Source organism: Malus domestica, chromosome 11 (assembly GCF_042453785.1).
Source record: "Malus domestica chromosome 11, GDT2T_hap1".
NCBI classification, from domain to species: Eukaryota; Viridiplantae; Streptophyta; class Magnoliopsida; order Rosales; family Rosaceae; genus Malus; species Malus domestica.
In genome coordinates, this window is record NC_091671.1 from 29,308,957 (window position 1) to 29,328,796 (window position 19,840).

The window sequence follows — 19,840 nt, forward strand, 5'->3', positions numbered from 1 at the left end:
AATCCACATAAGCATCCATGCCATTTAATGAATAAATAAGAACCATTGGATGTCATATAATCAAAAGGCTTAAAAAGAGTGTGAAAATATTTGTCCCTTGATCCTATACCTATAAATATATATTTATATATATTCACCACATCCATTAATAAATAAATATAGTATTGTATATAATATATATATATATATATATATATATTCACCGCATCCATTAACTTGAGAATTACAAAAGTTGCGTTTGGTGAGAAAGTTCAAAAGTTTTTGGTATCTACTAAATAATAATGCCTCAATTAAACAAATATATTTTTGGTATTGACGAAGATGAATATAACCGTTAACCGATGTGAAATCTGTTACCTGGTGGGTATGGTTATGAATTTTCGATGGTCAATTTGCAGTTATGGATATGGTTAATTTTCATGATTATAGGAATGGATATAACATTTCCGTCCCAAACCGAACCGTTGTCATCCATATGTGCAAGTGGATACATAGTATATATATTTTAATGTGCTCTGATATAGAAAATTGAGCTCTCAGCGCATTTGTGTTTTAGTCACCCACCAGAATTTCTTATTTTTATTTTTTTTACATTATTTCAAGGGAACTTTAACGAAAAATTCCCGGTACTGTTCACTTTAACGAAAAATCACATTTTTACACTAAAAAGTCAATCCTGGTACTATTCACTTTACCATTTATTTTGTCCTTATCATTAAAACTCAAAGTTTTCAAGCCCTTTTCATTAGTTTTCCTTTATTTGAATTTATATATAATCATAAAAATTAAAATGTAAAAGAAAATATAGCAACCAAAATGTTAGACCTTAGAAGAGCTTTTTTTTGGGTATTTAAAAGCAAGAAGGTTGGAACTCAAAACCATAAAGAATGCAAATAGGTGGTTTATCTCAATTTATACATAATCATAAAAATTAAAATGTAAAAGAAAACATAGCAACCAAAATGTTAGACCTTAGAAGGGCTTTTATTTTGGTATTTAAAAGTAAGAAGGTTTGAACCCAAAAACATAAAGAATGCAAATAGAAGCCACCACACTAAGATATATATATATATATATATATATTCATTATCTCTGTTTATACATAATCATACAAATAAATTTGTGTAAAAAAAAAACATAGCAACCAAAATGTTAGACCTTAAGGAATTTCGAACCAAAAAACATAAAAGATGCAAATAGATATCTAGCCACCACATCAAGAATTTTTTTTTTCTTTCTTCACATTATTCAAGTTATACACAATTATAAAAAATAAAATGTAAAAGAAAATATATCAACCAAAATTTTAGAAGAGCCTTTGTTGGAGTCTCACACAGGACCCCCAAATTCTTAGGACCGACCCTGTTTTTTAGCCAACTTGCACCTTAAATCTGCTTCACTAAAAAGAATCGATTTAGATATTCAAAACTCCATAAATAACGTGAGAGCTAATACCTACTTTAATATTTGCGGATGCCCTAATAAATGTCTAATCTTCAAAAATGTTTAGTTAGGTAGAACGTTTTTATAATTGTCTAATAATCGTTAAAATATTGTTGAATAAACAGTAACTTCTATTGCCTTTAGATAGATACTAGAAAGTTTTGCCCATGCATTGGTGCGGGATTAAAAATTGCGTAAAAAATTATGTTAAAAAAGTATAAGGGGTTTGTGTGACAGAAGATTAATGCTATTTGTGTTCACAATGTTAAGCAAATTTTCACATATGAAATATTTTAATGATACAATTTAATCAGAAATTGTTTGCAGCCTTCTTCTTTGCATCAGTGGTTTTGCTAACCTTTCAAAATTTTAAAAATAACAAAAACCAACCATTACTATTATGCTTCTTACTGTAATCAAGTTTCATGATTCTAAATAAAACCAGAGGAACATATAAACACAAAAAGAATAGAGTAAAAATATATCGTTTAAGAGTTTACTTCATCTTTGAATACTGAAAGTAAGAATATAGAGAGGAATTTCAGTATAGAAAATTTAAAATATACCTGCTAAGTAAAGCTACAATCCTAAGATGCATTCAGAATAAATTTGATGTTTTTACATTGTATATCAACGTTTAAAAGCTGTGCAACAAAAAGCAAAACAAAATTTCACAAATTATTGAAATAAAATTCAGCAACCAATTCCCTAAAAGCCGAAAAAGGTGAGAATAGTGTACAGGTCGATGTCCAAGTCGTTATCGAGAGCTTTGGTCACTGATTCTGGCTACTTGGGTAAAAGATCTTCAAGAGAAAAGTAGGCATTTTCACAACTAACCTGAGAAGTGAATTTGACATCCAAAATTGGAATTTCAAAACCCACCATAGAAGCAACATATGAAAACAACAAAGAAGAAATCTAGCGAAAGTTATTTTCTGATAAGTATTCTAACAACCAAAGCAATTTCCAACTTCAACATTGAAAACGAAAGCCTACAGAGCTTATCAATCACTCATAGTGATGCTTAGACCCAACAGTTTCTGACGCGACACGGTGACACGACACGAAAACGACACGAAAATAACGATTTTCGGGTCAACACGATAACTTATCGGGTCATTATTGGGTGGTCCGTTAAGAACCCGTTAATAATGGGTTCTTAACAGGTATACACGCAGGTAACACGTGGGTAATCCGTTTCAACCCACAACAACAACAACAACAACAAAGCCTTTTCCCACTAAGTGGGGTCGGCTATATGAATCCTAGAACGCCATTGCGCTCGGTTTTGTGTCATGTCCTCCGTTAGATCCAAGTACTCTAAGTCTTTTCTTAGAGTCTCTTCCAAAGTTTTCCTAGGTCTTCCTCTACCCCTTCGGCCCTGAACCTCTGTCCCGTAGTCACATCTTCGAACCGGAGCGTCAGTCGGCCTTCTTTGCACATGTCCAAATCACCGGAGCCGATTTTCTCTCATCTTTCCTACAATTTCGGCTACTCCTACTTTACCTCGGATATCTTCATTCCCAATCTTATCCTTTCTCGTGTGCCCACACATCCCACAAAGCATCCTCATCTCCGCTACACCCATTTTGTGTACGTGTTGATGCTTCACCGCCCAACATTCTGTGCCATACAACATCGCTGGCCTTATTGCCGTCCTATAAAATTTTCCCTTGAGCTTCAGCGGTCACACAACACGCCGGATGCACTCTTACACTTCATCCATCCAGCTCGTATTCTATGGTTGAGATCTCCATCTCATTCTCCGTTCTCTTGCAAGATAGATCCTAGGTAGCGAAAACGGTCGCTTTTTGTGATCTTCGCTAGATTGCTCCGGTCATTAGTGTGGATAAGTATATAAATGGATAGAGATAGGAAAGCAAACACAAGATGTACGTGGTTCACCCAGATTGGCTACGTCCACGGAATAGAAGAGTTCTCATTAATTGTGAAGGGTTTACACAAGTACATAGGTTCAAGCTCTCCTTTAGTGAGTACAAGTGAATGATTTAGTACAAATGACATTAGGAAATATTGTGGGCGAATGATCTCGTAATCACGAAACTTCTAAGTATCGGAGTGTGGTGTCGTCTTGACTTGCCTTATCTGTCTCATAGGTAGATGTGGCATCTTCTCTGGAAGTACTCTTCCTCCATCCAGGGGTGATATCTTTAACTGGTGGAGATGCACAAGGTAATGTATCAATTTCACTTGAAGCTTACTTGTAGTTTCAAGCTTGGTCAAGCGCGATACAAACCATGTAGTAGGAGTCCCCCAAGTCGCCGAGCTAGGGGGTCTGCTGAAAGAGGTGACAGACAAGGTAAGCAATCAGAGCTCCGACCGATTGTTCACCTTCTCCCCATCTTGCAGCAGCATGAAGGATAAAGAGAAGAAAAATGAGAAGAGATGATATGAGATACTTTTGCTTTTGAAGAAGTAACTTTCCACAGGCTTATTCTTGAACTGAGCTGGAGGGTTTTCTGGTTTCCTCCAGAGTATAAGGCCGACTGAAGAATTTGAGGGTCAAAACAAGTCCATCAAATCTAGAGTACGTTTCACCCTGCTGATATGGGATACTTTTGCTTTTGACAGAGTAATGGATGTATCGGCACGTGTGCTGTTACGCTTGTCTCCACATGCTTCCTTGTATCCTTCGCACTTGCCCTATCTGTTCCTCAAGCAGATGCGGAATCTTCCCTGGAAACATAAGATGTTGAAGATGAGTACTCGAGAGCAATGCCAGGTAAGTAATCAGGTAAGGGGTTCCAGGCAGTCAGTTCCTGGCTGGAAGCTTGATTCCAAGTGCTGACTGATTGCTCTCTTTCTCCTTGTCTTGCAGGTAAAAACAAGGCCAAAGGAAAAGACAGGGAAAAAGCATGATATGGGATACTCTTGCTTTTAACCTTGATGATATGAGATATTCTTGCTCTAGTATAGCTTGTTTGCAGAGGTATTATCGGGGGGAAAGAAAGCTGAATATTTCGAAAGGCTTCGTTGGGAGTGCCCTCTCAGATATGATGAAGGGTTGAGCATTTTTGCAGGTCTGCCTGTCCGTTGGGGATGGAGGTCGACATATATAGGAGTCTCCCTAACAACAAGTAGTAATGCTATTCATTTACCCTGCTTGGTCATAGCACGGTAGTGGGAGCTGCCAGTTTCACATGTTTTAACTCTGTCAGAGCACTTTGAAAAAGTGGTCTGTGGTATCTGGCTCTCGAGATTCGGAGAGCGATGCCTCTTCGATTTTTGAGAAAGCAATCATGCTGGGGGTCTGGCTCTCGAGATTCGGAGAGCAGTGTCTCTTCGATTTTTGAGGAAGTAATCATGTTGGGAGTCTGGCTCTCGAGATTCGGAGGGCGGTGCCTCTTCGATTTTGGAGCAAGCAATCCTGTTGGGAGTGTTGTCTCGAATGTGAGTAAAGGTTGGGCATGTTTGCTAGTCTACCTTGCCCCGAAGCACAAAGGTTGACACACAGGAACTTTGCAATTATCTAGCAATGGTACTGTTCCTTTACCCTCTCTTCGCTTTTGAGAAAGTAGTCATGTTGGGAGTCTGGCTCTCAAGATTCGGAGGACGGTGCCTCTTCGATTTTGGAGCAAGCAATTTTGTTGGGAGTGTTTTCTCGAATGTGAGTAAAGGTTGGGCATGTTTGCTAGTCTACCTTGCCACGAAGCACAGAGGTTGACACACAGGAACTTTCCAATTATCCAGCAATGGTACTGTTCCTTTACCCTTGTGGGTAATAATATGGTAGCTAGACCTTCAAAATTTATGTGTCTAAACTTTGTTAGTGCTGTTTCTTTGCTATTCTTTTACCTTTCTTGGTCAGAGCGATATAGTGGGAGCTGCAAGCTTCACGTGCTCAACTTTGGCAGAGAACTTTGGCAAAGTTATCTGTGGTACCCATGAGCTATTGTTGCGTGTGGGAAGTGGGTGATTGAACAGTAAGATTCATGTGCTTTCTACTTCACCAGAAGTCTTCGACAGAATGCCCATAATTTCTGCAAAGCTGAGTGTGCGTGTGACAGGTGCTGACAAGGCTAGAATAGTAGGTGCCTCTTCGATTTCTGAGATTGGCCCTCGTGGTCTCTGAGCAGCCCAGCTTTTGAGAAAGCGAGCGCCTCTTCGATTGATTTGGAGAACGATGCCTTATCAATTTTTGAGAAAGCAATCATGCTGGGGCTCTGGCTCTTGAAGATTCGGGGAGCAGTGTCTCTTCGATTTTTGAGAAAGTAATCATGTTGGGAGTCTGGCTCTCGAGATTCGGAGGGCGGTGCCTCTTCGATTTTGGAGCAAGCAATCTTGTTGGGAGTGTTTTCTCGAATGTGAGTAAAGGTTGGGCATGTTTGCTAGTCTACCTTGCCACGAAGCACAGAGGTTGACACACAGGGACTTTCCAATTATCCAGCAATGATACTGTTCCTTTACCCTCTCTTCGATTTTTAAGAAAGTAGTCATGTTGGGAGTCTGGCTCTCGAGATTCGGAGGACGGTGCCTCTTCGATTTTGGAGCAAGCAATCTTATTGGGAGTGTTTTCTCGAATGTGAGTAAAGGTTGGGCATGTTTGCTAGTCTACCTTGCCACGAAGCACAGAGGTTGACACACAGGGACTTTCCAATTATCCAGCAGTGGTACTGTTCCTTTACCCTTGTGGGTAATAATATGGTAGCTAGACCTTCAAAATTTATGGGTCTAAACTTTGTTAGTGCTGTTTCTTTGCTATTCTTTTACCCTTCTTGGTCAGAGCGATGTAGTGGGAGCTGCAAGCTTCACGTGCTCAACTTTGGCAGAGAACTTTGGCAAAGTTATCTGTGGTACCCATGAGCTATTGTTGCGTGTGGGAAGAGGGTGATTGAACAGTAAGATTCATGAGTTTTCTACTTCCCCAGAAGTCTTCGACAGAATGCCCATAATTTCCGCAAAGCTGAGTGTGCGTGTGACAGGTACTGACAAGGCTGGAAAAGTAGGTGCCTCTTCGATTTCTGAGATCGGCCCTCGTGGTCTCTGGGGAGCCCAGCTTTTGAGAAAGCGAGCGCCTCTTCGAGATCGACCTTCGTGGTCTTAGAGCAGCCCAACTTTTGAGAAAGCAAACGCCTCTTCGATTTCTGAGCAGGCGCCTCTTCGATTTCTGAAGCTCCGTCGAGTGCAGATTTTTATAGGGGCTGGCATTAAGTTCCAAAGCACACTTGAATCTCCACCAGTAGAAGCTTCATTCTTGCACTTCTAAGATCTTGATTTGTCCGACCTCTTCTCTCTTCAACACCTTTGAAAATGTCTGGCCCCTCCGACCGTCGTTTTGACTTGAACCTTGTTGAAGAGGCAGCCCCGCCTTCTCCAGACAACATATGGCGCCCATCCTTCGTCTCCCCTACTGGTCCTCTTACCGTTGGGGATTCCGTGATGAAGAATGATATGACCGCTGCGGTGGTGGCCAGGAACCTTCTCACCCCCAAAGATAACAGACTACTTTCCAAACGGTCTGATGAGTTAGCTGTTAAGGATTCGCTGGCTCTCAGTGTTCAGTGTGCAGGTTCTGTGTCTAATATGGCCCAACGCCTATTTGCTCGAACCCGCCAAGTTGAATCATTGGCGGCTGAAGTGATGAGTCTCAAACAGGAGATTAGAGGGCTCAAGCATGAGAATAAACAGTTGCACCGGCTCGCACATGACTATGCTACAAACATGAAGAGGAAGCTTGACCAGATGAAGGAAACTGATGGTCAGGTTTTACTTGATCATCAGAGATTTGTGGGTTTGTTCCAAAGGCATTTATTGCCTTCGTCTTCTGGGGCTGTACCGCGTAATGAAGCTCCGAATGATCAACCTCTGATGCCTCCTCCTTCTAGGGTTCTGTCCAGTACTGAAGCTCCAAATGATCCCCCTCCGGTGCCTTCTCTTTCTGGGGCTCTACCGACTGCTGAGACTTCTCCTAAGCAACCTTTGTGAAGGCTCCCTCTTGTGTGTTTATTTTGACTCATGTATATGTACATATTTGTAGCTTATCGGGGATATCAATAAATAAGCTTTCCTTCATTTCAACTTATTGTGTTAAATACACCAAAGCCTTCTTCGCTAAGTTCTTTGAATTTTCTTTTGTTGAAGCTTGTATGTTGAAGCTTTCTTAGTGGAGCATGTAGGTTGGGGTAGTGTTCCCTTAATTTCCCGAGTGAGGAAAACTTCTCGGTTGGAGACTTGGAAAATCCAAGTCACTGAGTGGGATCGGCTATATGAATCTTAGAACGCCATTGTGCTCGATCCTAAGTTATGTCCTTCGTTAGATCCAAGTACTCTAAGTCTTTTCTTAGAGTCTCTTCCAAAGTTTTCCTAGGTCTTCCTCTACCCCTTCGGCCTTGAACCTCTGTCCCATAGTCGCATCTTCTAATCGGAGCGTCAGTAGGCCGTCTTTGCACATGTCCAAACCACCGTAACCGATTTTCTCTCATCTTTCCTTCAATTTCGACTACTCCTACTTTACCCCGGATATCCTCATTCCTAATCTTATCCTTTCTCGTGTGCCCACACATCCAACGAAGCATCCTCATCTCCGCTACACCCATTTTGTGTACGTGTTGATGTTTCACCGCCCAACATTCTGTGCCATACAGCATCGCCGGCCTTATTGCCGTCCTATAAAATTTTCCCTTGAGCTTCAGTGGCATACGGCGGTCACACAACACGCCGGATGCACTCTTCCACTTCATCCATCCAGCTTGTATTCTGTGGTTGAGATCTCCATCTAATTCTCCGTTCTTTTGCAAGATAGATCCTAGGTAACGAAAACGGTCGCTCTTTGGTATTTCTTGATCTCCGATCCTCACCCCTAACTCGTTTTGGCCTCCATTTGCACTGAACTTGCACTCCATATATTCTGTCTTTGATCGGCTTAGGCGAAGACCTTTAGATTCCAACACTTCTCTCCAAAGGTTAAGCTTTGCATTTACCCCTACCTGAGTTTCATCTATCAACACTATATCGTCTGCGAAAAGCATACACCAAGGAATATCATCTTGAATATGTCCTGTTAACTCATCCATTACCAACGCAAAAAGGTAAGGACTTAAAGATGAGCCTTGATGTAATCCTACAGTTATGGGAAAGCTTTCGGTTTGTCCTTCATGAGTTCTTACGGCAGTCTTTGCTCCTTCATACATATCCTTTATAGCTTGGATATATGCTACTCGTACTCCTTTCTTCTCTAAAATCCTCCAAAGAACGTCTCTTGGGACCCTATCATACGCTTTTTCCAAATCTATAAAGACCATGTGTAAATCCTTTTTCCCATCTCTATATCTTTCCATCAATCTTCGTAAGAGATAGATTGCCTCCATGGTTGAGCGCCCTGGCATGAACCCGAATTGGTTGTCCGAAACCCGTGTCTCTTGCCTCAATCTATGCTCAATGACTCTCTCCCAGAGCTTCATTGTATGACTCATTAGCTTAATACCCCTATAGTTCATGCAATTTTGTACGTCGCCCTTATTCTTGTAGATAGGCACCAAAGTGCTCGTTCGCCACTCATTTGGCATCTTCTTCGTTTTCAAAATCCTATTGAAAAGGTCAGTGAGCCATGTTATACCTGTCTCTCCCAAAAGTTTCCACACTTCGATTGGTATATTGTCTGGGCCTATTGCTTTTTTATGCTTCATCTTCTTCAAAGCTACCATCACTTCTTCCTTCCGGATTCGACGATAAAAAGAGTAGTTTCTACACTCTTCTGAGTTACTCAACTCCCCTAAAGAAGCACTCATTTCATGTCCTTCATTGAAAAGATTATGAAAATAACCTCTCCATCTGTCTTTAACCGCGTTCTCTGTAGCAAGAACCTTTCCATCCTCATCCTTGATGCACCTCACTTGGTTTAGGTCCCTTGTCTTCTTTTCCCTTGCTCTAGATAGTTTATAGATATCCAACTCTCCTTCTTTGGTATCTAGTCGTTTATACATATCGTCGTAAGCCGCTAACTTAGCTTCTCTGACAGCTTTCTTCGCCTCTTGCTTCGCTTTTCTATACCTTTCACCATTTTCATCGGTCCTCTCCTTGTATAAGGCTTTACAACATTCCTTCTTAGCCTTCACCTTTGTTTGTACCTCCTCATTCCACCACCAAGATTCCTTTTGGTGTGGGGCAAAGCCCTTGGACTCTCCTAATACCTCTTTTGCTACTTTTCGGATACAACTAGCCATGGAATCCCACATTTGGCTAGCTTCCCCCTCTCTATCCCACACACATTGGGTGATTACCTTCTCTTTGAAAATGACTTGTTTTTCTTCTTTTAGATTCCACCATCTAGTCCTTGGGCACTTCCAAGTCTTGTTCTTTTGTCTTACTCTTTTGATATGTACATCCATCACCAACAAGCGATGTTGATTAGCCACGCTCTCTCCTGGTATAACTTTGCAATCCTTACAAGTTATACGATCCCCTTTCCTCATTAGAAGAAAATCTATTTGTGTTTTTGACGACCCACTTTTGTAGGTGATCACATGTTCTTCTCTCTTCTTAAAGAAGGTGTTGGCTAAGAAGAGATCATATGCCATTGCAAAATCCAAGATAGCTTCCCCATCCTCGTTTCTCTCCCCAAAACCATGGCCACCATGAAAATCTCCATAGTTGCCTGTCTCCCTGCCCACGTGTCCATTTAAATCTCCTCCTATAAATAACTTCTCCGTCTGAGCAATTCCTTGCACCAAGTCTCCAAGATCTTCCCAAAATTTCTCCTTCGAACTCGTATCCAACCCTACTTGAGGTGCGTACGCACTAATCACATTGATAAGTTCTTGTCCTATTACAATCTTGATTGCCATGATTCTATCTCCTACCCTCTTGACATCTACAACATCTTGTACCAAGGTCTTGTCCACGATGATGCCAACACCGTTTCTCGTTCTATTTGTGCCCGAATACCAAAGTTTAAACCCTGAGTTTTCTAGATCCTTTGCCTTACTACCAACCCACTTAGTTTCTTGTAGGCACATAATATTTATCCTTCTCCTCACCATAACTTCTACTACTTCCATAGATTTTCCCGTTAAGGTTCCTATATTCCATGTTCCTAAACGCATTTTGCTCTCTTGAACTCTACCCTTCTGTCCTAGCTTCTTCACCCTCCCCCGTCTAATAGGATCAAAGTACTTCTTTTGTGTGTCCCGGGTAAAGTTGATAGGAGCATATGCTCCCAAACAACTTTGAGTGGAGTCGTTCGAAAAGAAGTTTCTATGGCCCCCTTGCTCATTTAACACTGCATCCGGGTGCCGATGGAGATACAGCGACCCTTGCTCACTTATCACTGTGCTCGGGCCACACAGCGCGCCACTTACGGGTGACGCCCTAGCTTTAGCGCGATTTTGTTCTGGATTCATTTTCATAAGGATTCGACGTGATCATGGAGTGCCGGCTGTCGACTACCTGACGCCCTCCCCCTCCTCCTTTATCCGGGCTTGGGACCGGCCATGTAAGACATAGGCGGAGTTAATCCGTTTCAACCCGTTAAGAAAAAAATTATTTTGATAATTTTAAAGTTTAATTACTAAAAGATTTATTATAAAATACAATAGCCATAGTAATATATACAATATATTCTATATTAAATATATAGTTTTGTATTATTATTCTATATAAGTTTTTAAAAAAAAGTTTTTGTCATTATTTATTTTTATTATGAGAGTTCCTTATTATCATTACTAGGATAAATTTTACTTAACATGTTGTTGTCCAAAATTAAAATAAACTAATATAGTATTTGTATAGGCAAGAACTAAGAAGACATACATACACATATGAAAAATGTGAAAGAATATATAAACACTCGTGATTCATCATTATTCCTCCACGAGTAGATAATGGTTACACTTGCATTATCGTTTAGATTTTTAAAATCCTCCAAACCTTCATGAATAATGTTTTTTATTTGAGGCAAAATTAATAAAATTAATAATAATTATTGTAGAAGTGTAAAAAATGTAAAAAAAAAATATACAATCACTCATAGTGACAAACTTTACAATTTTCATGAAGGGGTCAGCTTCGAAATCCAACACTATAATTCATAAACCTTAAATTTATATTTAACCGTCGATTGCCATTTACGCTTTATTCTTCTTACTGAATTTCATTTTTTAAATTTTATTTTTTGAAAACATGATCATCTGGCGGATGTAAGAAGATGAATGGTTCAGATCTTTGATATCACGTTTCGATATTTATGGTTAACTGAAATATGAGTCGATGTCATATAGTTTGTAGAATCTTTATAAACATCAAGCAATATTTTCACTAACTGTAAAACTTTGAATATAATATCAACGATCCAAACCGTTCATCTTCCTACATCCTCTAGTAGATCAAGTTTTCAAAAAAGAAAATCTGAAAAAACAAAATTTGATGAGAGCAATGAAGCGTAAATGTAAACAACAATCAATGGTTAAATTTTGATCTATGATTTATATGATTATAGTGGTGAATTTCAAACTTAAGCTATTCATGAAAGTTGTAAAGCTTGTCATTTCGAGCGTTTATATATTTTTTTCTATATTTTTTTACACTTCTACATTAATTAAAAAAATATTAAAGACTTTAGGTAAGTGAAAATATACTTAAAAGAAAATTGCGTTTTTATGTTTTGGATGTGACAATATGGTATGTATATACTTATTTAGTATTATGTTTTTCATTTGATTATTTATTGGTTTAAACTATATTTTCCTTAACGGGTAATGGGTCGGGTCATATTACCTGTTAATATTATCGGGCCGATTTCGGGTCGGATCATTTTACCTATTTATTTTAACGGGTGTTACACGACATGACCTGTTAAGATATCGGGTATGACACGAAAACGACACGAACACGGAAAACACGACACGAATTCCAGGTCTAGTGATGCTTACATTTTGTACCACCATTGATGAATCTTAATACATACTCCATTTCAAGGTCCTTATTAACACTTGATCTCTTTTAAGCCCACCTGTTGAGAAAGAAAAAAAAGACACAAAACTTATAACGCTACAACAACAACAACAACAAAGCCTTTTCCCACTAAGTGGGGTCGGCTATATGAATCCTAGAACGCCATTGCGCTCGGTTTTGTGTCATGTCTTCCGTTAGATCCAAGTACTCAAGTCTTTTCTTAGGGTCTCTTCCAAAGTTTTCCTAGGTCTTCCTCTACCCCTTCGGCCCTGAACCTCTGTCCCGACAAAACTTATAACGCTATTTGAACAAAAAGAGATTTCTTAATCAACGAAAGCTTCAATTTCATATAATTATTTTGTTAACAATGCAATATTGGAACTTGCATTTGGTTCAAAGAAGTAAGGTAAATTGATAAAGCAAAAGGAAACTAAACACAGAATCTATACCGATTCATTCTGGTTTAAAAAGACAAAACAAAGAACATTTTTAAGCATCCAAACAATCATTAAACAAACAATAGACAATCTCATAATCAGAACACATTAAAAAAAAAAGTAATAAGTAAAAAATATAGTGGTTTTACCTTTACTCCATGCGAGGAAAAAAGAGTGATCCAATTAATTCAAGTTCAAGGGATCATATCTGCAACCAAAAACTACAACAACAAAGATCATTCTCAAAGAATATAACACACTCAAATATACAAAACCTGCATAACCTTTTATTTTACTGTCCAAATTTACGACCAACAAATTACTGATTGATAATGTAACAAATTATATAAGGCTTATTATTTACCTTAATTATTTTTTTTCATGGTGTTCAAATTATTGTCCCTGGATTAGCAGTGACAACCGCCTCTTTCGTAGAGAAACGGATTCTCTGCTTGTCTTGACAATGTTCCAACTTCTAATAAGAGTAAACTCAAAGACAAACAGAGACAGATACATGCTTATTCTCATTCACGAAACTACCCAATTTAATGTAAAAGCTCCATATATAGTGAGGTAGGAGAATGATGGAAGACGCACCGAAATTTGAGGTCTATAGGTTGAGAAGAATCCATAGCATTGATCTATATATGGATGTACTACTTTGCACAGATCGATAGTTCAGGTTCCGAACAAAGAATCGATTTATCAGCAATTGTGACATTCATTATTCCTAAAAAGTTGTTGATTCACAAATAAATAAATGAAAGTAATCGGAAAAGAAGGTTTACCACAGGTTCGCTGAATCCGAGCTCAAAATGACTACGATATTTTTCCTGCGATGATTACAAGGTGATTGCTGCCAGTGACTTTTCCCCTGACAATAATGTCATGAACTTGAGCTTAAAATAAATGTTGATAAGAGAATGATGAACCCCTTTGCTAGAATTGAAGAATCAAGCAATAGCATCTATAACCCACTTTAAATTTTGTGGTTGACTTCAAAGAATGAACTACTTTATAAATAGATCAGATTCTTTATAAACACCTCTAGGTAACAAAAGTAGGATATTCTTCACGAATTAACTCTCTCAAATAGGCTCAATTTTCAAATTAAATTTGGTCAGTCGTTCACCAAAAAAAGCAAATCCATATTTCGATTAAAAAGTTGGGAAGTATTTGGTTCAGAAGACATCATTCCCAAACATTTATAAAAGTTGGGGAGTTTTGGACACAATTCTCGTATCCTTGCCAGAGTAAAATAGGTTCAGAGGCGTTAACATTTCACATATTGGTAAAGTAGCACATGCAATATGGAATCTGCAAATTGAACCACAAAAAAAAAAAAAAAGCAGCCTTCAAATCTTTTTCAATTCAACAAATATTAAAAAAAAGGTCGTACCCAGTGCACAAGGCTCCCGCTTTACGCAGGGTCTGGGAGAGGTGAATGTCGGCTAGCCTTACCCCCATTTATGGAGAGGCTGCTCCCAAGTCTCGAACTCGAGACCTACCGCTCATGGGCGAAGGCACTTGCCATCGCACCAAGTGCGACCTCTTCAATTCAACAAATATTGCAACAAAAAATCACCAAAAAAAAAACTCTGTAAGGCAATTAACAACTAAAACATACAAAAACATCAAAAAAATCACCAAACCCAATTTTCAATCACTTAAATTAGATCGAGAAAGAGTATACCGTGGATATAGGTTACAAGAGAAGAGGAGAGGAAAGTATCTTTGCTCGAAGAAAATAGAGTCACAATGTTTCAATGAAGCTGAAGAGTTTGAAAAACCTCTTGGAGCAACTCCACCTTTGCAAAGGCCCCCTAGGGCAAGTCACTATTGAATAGCCTCCAATGAACAGTAACTGCCTTTTGCATCTTCACCCCTACACTGATAGCCATGACAATAGGCAATAAAATATTAGTTTTTTTTTATTTTATAAAATAAGAAAAAATAATTTTTTTTGTAATTTCGGATATGATTTTTAATCGGTCTCGTTGTACCACATGTCATTAAATAAGAAATTACAACCCAAAGTATTTGAGGAAATATAAAATTATGGTGTAAGTTGGAAGATAATGATAACATATTTATAGAAAAATTAAATCAATAATTTTTTTATTAATTTTTTACTTTTTTTATTAATATTTTATATTTGTATTAATTTTATATTGTGACTGACGTCAGCCTTGCATCACCTCCACCTCGGGTTCTCAGGCCACCAATTTGTGCCGAGCCTGTCCCTCGAGCCCCCTCCGGCGCTGAAGCCCGCATGGGCTGGAGTTCATTGCCCCAGCAATTGGGTCCTGTGCAATCCACGGTCCATCAGGCACAAGCCCCCGCTGGACTTGCTCTCAATATCTTCTTCGCATCCCGATCTCTGCCCATGGATCTCATCGATGGCCCAATTCCCTCTATCAAGTCCCCCAAAGTCACAAAAAAAAAATTCAACAGAGAACCCATTTCTAAATCCAAAATCACAAAAAGGAAATTTCAACATAAAACCTATTTCCAAATCCAAAATCACAAAACCCCCATATTTGAACAAAAAAAAAAAAACCCCCACATGTAAGATCTGAAGAACTCACCAAGAAACAGTATCCTTTCTAGGTAAATTTTTTCTTCGAATCAAACCAAAAGCATATATTAGTTGGGTGGTTTTTCAGCAAAGCAGAGATTTGTGTGAGAGAAAGCAAAAGAGAGGGGTAGAAACTGAAGGAATAGTCCAGAAGATGTAGTCGAAGTAAAGCCTTCGACGATGATGGATGCGTGGCCTAAGAGGGCAAAGTCGTCTTTTCATTATGTAAAAAGTGGAAAAAATGGCTGATTACAAAGGAATTGAAGGGTAGTTCAGTCCGTTTACTGTTAATGTACAGTATTTTTGTGTTAAGTTTTGGTATAGGTATAATTATTTGAAATCGTAGTTATTCATACTTTAACCCTTTGTTTTATTGCTTAACTCAAACTTATATAGCGTGTGCAAATGGCCCTCTATCACAATGGTTGACACACCCTGACCCGGAATGTTAACCTGGACTCCGAATCGAGCTGTGCTGGCTAACACCAAGAGGGTGACAAAGGCATGAAGTGTAGTGATGTGGAAAATGTGAATAAATTTAAACCTAAAAGTGTCTAAATACAAAAGTGGGCTAGTGAACGGGAATGAACCCATTTCACACGTGATGTCATAGCATAAGTAAAGTATAGTAAAGTAGGATGAGAATTATACCATCGAAGGTAGCCACCTATACTGTTATTTGCCAAGAATCCTCGTCAATACGAAAGTTCAACTGCTAAAACCTGGAGGGGCGAAAAACAAGTGTGAGTGGACCTAAAAAAAAGTCCTTTTCGAAAACTTTATAACCCATCACCGAAAAACAAGTATAGTTTCCAAAATATACATACTGCGTATAGTATGAAATACTTACCATAACCTGCAATGTCTCAAGAATTCAATACGGCACAATCTCTCATAAATAAGCGCATGATGTCCATAATCACATAATCTCACATAAGCAACATATAATATCGAGTGCTCATTGGCACATGCTGATACATGAGTTCATGCAAAGATATTCTGACATGAACAAGACTAGGTGTAATAATGATATACGCTCGTACTACAATCACGTGAAGGCATGGCGCTATGCGCAGCACATATGAGTCCTAATTACCTATAGCAATCTAGGATAGGACTGGCACCTACAATGGATCCAAAGTGAGCGTACGGTGCGATCTGCACATACACGTGAAAGACTGGCCCTAGCCCAGACAAGTACTAACACCGGTGCAGCAAACGATGAGCAAATAACATAAACATAGTCATGCAATGGTAAATCGATAATTCAATAACCCTAGTCAATGAAATACTATTCATAGTCGTAAAGTTAATTAAGGCATCCTCTAAGATGTATAATGATTTTCTAATTCTCAACGTTACATCATTTCCTACAAACATTAATTTAATTACGACAGTCATATAGAAAATTCATTATTAGATGTATATATGGAAACTAAATAAATATATGTATATATCAAAGAAAAGACCCACTCACAAAGATTTGAGAGCTCACAACCATTCAAACTAAGAAAGTTGGAGTCACCGATAATAATCGCACCTAAGCATAATATTAAGACCCATTAGTAAAACTCCACTAAAATAACTAAATTTGGGAAAACAGAGTGTGAATTTGGAATCAGGGCGTCGAAATACGCTAAAGAGGGTCCCCGGCAAATTTTACAAAAAGTCAACGGTCAACCGAGACGCCCCGGTGGTCAACTACATTAAAAATTTATAATTTCATTCAATGGATGCCAAAAACGGACTCGGGATGTCAAAATTAGCCTAGGAGGGTTTCCGAGAAAATTTCATAAAAGTCAACACAGGGAATATTCCAAGAATATTCCAAGGGAATTTTCTCTCAAATTTCATAAATGGGTCTGGGCCGGATCTGGCCCACAGATCTGGGCTTGGGTCATGTGCCGGGTTTTGGGCTTAAGGCCTTTTTTTCTCCTTCTTCTCCGGTCGGTTGCCACTGCAACCGCCGGATTTTGGAAATTTCACCGGAGAACAAAACGAGGTTCGAATAACCACAAATCTTCACTAAACCTAATCACCTAAAATACCAAATCGAAGATCAGGGAACAATGATTTGAAATGCACCATTAGTTTCCTCGGCCGTGGTCGAAGTTGGCCGGAAAAGGGCTTGAAGCTACTAGTTTCCTCGTCGTAAAACTGGGGAAATTCCCCTGTGCCATTTCTCCATCAAAACTTCACCCATTCATGCATGTAGGCTCAGCAATCACATCAGAACATCAAAATGGAAAGAAAGAATGTGTCCCCAAGGCTTACCTATGCCGGGATCGTGGAGAACTCGTCGAAATAATTTCAGGAACAATGGTGGTTCCACAATGCTTCTATGCATTGAGCAGAGAGAAGGTGATGGGATAACATTTGAGATAGAGAGAGTGACAAGAAAGAGAAACGCGGTGGTTGGAGGTGTAGTTAGCTGAAAAATATGGAGGTTGACATTTGGGTTCGAGTTCGTAAGCTATAATCTCAGTCTAGGCTCGGGTTTGTGTGTCCCACCTCAAACGCCTAAAAAAGTTAGTGAATGTGGTGGTGCAGTCTCACTGTGTGGCTTCGACAGAGATGGCGGCCGGTGGTGTCTCTACACTTGCAGAGAGAGATAAGCGAGATAGAGCTAAGGGAAAGATGAGGAGAGTTAGAGTGACAGTGTGGTAGGGTGAGATGGCAGCAAGGGAGTGGAGGAAGTAAGGTGAGAGAGAGTGTAATGGTAGAAAGAGAGAGGTCCGGAAGATAGGGAAGGAAAGGACACGGGGAAAAAAAATGAGAGGAGACCCATATGGGTGGTTCCCATGGACACAGATAACCCATGAAAATAATAAAATAGTAAGGGTGAATATCTGAGATAATGAATTTACTAAAATGCCCTTCTACTTCGTACTTTCGTAAAATCTTCATTGTAGCTCCAAATTCGATTCCGCTTAAGCTTACGTGTTCGTACCGTCGAGTATTTCGAGAATATGGTAAAATGGAGGCTCGTACTCATCACGAAAAGATAGTCAATGAAAGTCAGTATCCTCGACTCTAAGGGTATTTTCGTCAATTCCCTCCTTTAAAATTAATAAAATCGTAAAATTAGGGACCGATTATCACAGTGGTATAGAGGAGTATTGCCTTGGTACATAAGTGTGGATCCGAACTGTAATACCCCGTATTAAAAAAAAGGTTATATATATATGTGTGTGTGTGTGTGTGTGTGTGTGGGGGGGGGGGTAATTATTTTTACATAATGATTTTATTAGATTTATTTTATGCAAGAACCTACTTTCGATATTTGAAATAATTTCAATGTAAAATCCTTTTTGCTTCAAATTATTTCAAAAACTAGCTAGCAGTATTTCATGTTCATATGTAATTAGAGATATTTTTAGTTTGAATTGGAGAAGGAGATTATGATGAGTTTGGCTTATTTTCTCACAAAAGCAAAGTGCCATTTTGACAATCATTAGAGAGTAAAGTAGGTCTTATTCATCACCTAAAATAAGAGATGGAAGTCTACATAAGGGTGAGTTGGCAAGTTTGTAATCATTAGGAGTTAATGATTAGTGATTATTCACCACTCCAAAATGTGGAGGTGGGAAGTCTATAGCTTATACGTGTATCTAAGTGCATGAGTTGGCAATATTTTGTGGTTTTAGATTGTTAAGTCACTAGTCTAGAAAAAATCTTAATCATTTAGTTACAATATTCTCTATTCAATTTTGTTCCAAATCTTCCAATGAGGTGAGAACATATGGATTTGAAATGCAAGTGCAGACGTGTTCCAAGATCTCCTTAACATTCAGAAGTGGCAGCCTTGATATGATTCCATTCTCTATAAATGAAGGAGAAGAGTTAAGGGAATAACACACGGGAAAAAAGAAACAAAACGTCCTCTTCTTCGTTGACAACTCTTCTCATTTTTTTTTTCATTTACTTTACATTATAAGGCTTTTAACCATTTTTCATTGTATTTGTAAAATCCTCCACATATATAGTGAAATAGAAATACAAACCCCATCTCAGTGGACGTAGCTGAATTGGTGAACCACTTAAAGTCGGTGTGAGATTGTCTTAGTACAAGATTTATACTATTCTCTATATATTTTCTCTCATGGTAAAAGCTGCCAAAAATATACGATCAATCCACAAAGATAGTTACCTTGTGCAAGCAAATTAATCATGCATGAATCAAAAGGAGAAGATTAGTGGTGGGTTGAAATAAAAATAAAAGATGAGTGGGATGGAAGAATAGAGTGGTTGGATCAACACGAAGAAAACATAAAAGGAGTTTGATGGTGTACGTACTAAAATTAGAGAAAAATGAGTGAATTTGGAAAGATGAGGTTGGAGGGGGAAATTGAGTCATGGTTTCATGCCTTGTTTCTTTGGAGACATGTATATATTTTACTCTTATGATTTTGCTCATGTTTACAGAGGCAAACTAACGGTAGGTACTGATAAATATTTTAAATGATGGCATCAA

At 38.7% G+C, this 19,840-nt stretch overlaps 1 long non-coding RNA gene across 1 annotated transcript; it reads right to left on the reverse strand.

The window, feature by feature from the left end:
- Nucleotides 1–1,898: 1,898 nt before the first annotated feature.
- Nucleotides 1,899–13,487, reverse strand: LOC103413186 (uncharacterized). The gene is made up of 5 exons (XR_003766439.2): nucleotides 13,386–13,487; nucleotides 13,153–13,263; nucleotides 12,938–13,009; nucleotides 12,330–12,409; nucleotides 1,899–2,280 (listed from the first exon to the last, which is right to left on the reverse strand). It is a non-coding gene; the product is annotated as an uncharacterized lncRNA (long non-coding RNA).
- Between the last annotated feature and the right edge of the window lie 6,353 nt (nucleotides 13,488–19,840).